Raw genomic sequence first — 1,013 nt, 5'->3', positions numbered from 1 at the left:
ACCAGATTCCAGCATTATAATACAAAGTTGACATTCAATGCAGTTGGTACAGTCTGTCAGATATCACAGTTGCATTTAGGTAGAGGAAGTTTACCCAGTCAGGAACATCCTTACCTAAATGATGGACAGGGGCCTTTGCCATTGCTTGATGAATCTTGTATACAATGGCACAAAATCTAGTGACACAAGAAGTACTGTAACAAATACAGTCTTATCTGCAAGAAGATAGATTACATAACAGTCCATTGGTATTCCCTGAAGGTTCTCTAAAAGAGGTAAAATCAATTTGCTACATGGAATGCTGTAAAATTTACAACAAAGTAAAATATGAGCCAAATTATCAACTTGGTCTGATCCACAGGAACACCTGCACAGGTGATAGGGTATCTTTTTATATCTCGCCTCCAACCAAGCTGATGGGAAAACATTATAACAAGCTAAAGTGAAGGCTCTCCGATGGGTTGGACAAGTCAGATTATAAAGATGGCTTGCCGGAGCTAAAATTGAGGTGACCCACCAATTCTTAATACAGTTAGGGAGTTTGCTTCTTTTGAGTCAGTATCTAGAAGATGTTTTTCTATAAATCTCTTGGCTTGATCAAACCACACAGCAATTAGAGATTCAGGAGAGAGTCCAACCATCTGGAGTTTTCACATTAACCTGGGTAACCACTTAGAGTGAGTCTGATCCCATCTAGGAGAGCTGGTCTTGTGGTAGCAAGCATGACTTGTCCCCTTAGCTAAGCAGGATCTGCCCTAGTTGCATATAAATGGGAGACTAGAAGTGTGAGCACTGTAAGATATTCCCCTCAGGGGATGAAGCCGCCCTGGGAAGAGCAGAAGGTTTCAAGTTCCCTCCCTGGCTTCTCCAAGATAGGGCTGAGAGAGATTCCTGCCTGCAACCTTGGAGAAGCCGCTGCCAGTCTGTAAGACAATACTGAGCTAGATAGACCAATGGGCTGACTCAGTAGAAGGCAGCTTCCTATGTTCCTATTCTCCAAAACTGGGGGGGGG

This window comes from Hemicordylus capensis, chromosome 1 (assembly GCF_027244095.1).
Source record: "Hemicordylus capensis ecotype Gifberg chromosome 1, rHemCap1.1.pri, whole genome shotgun sequence".
NCBI lineage: Eukaryota > Metazoa > Chordata > Lepidosauria > Squamata > Cordylidae > Hemicordylus > Hemicordylus capensis.
This window is presented reverse-complemented; position numbering follows the sequence as displayed.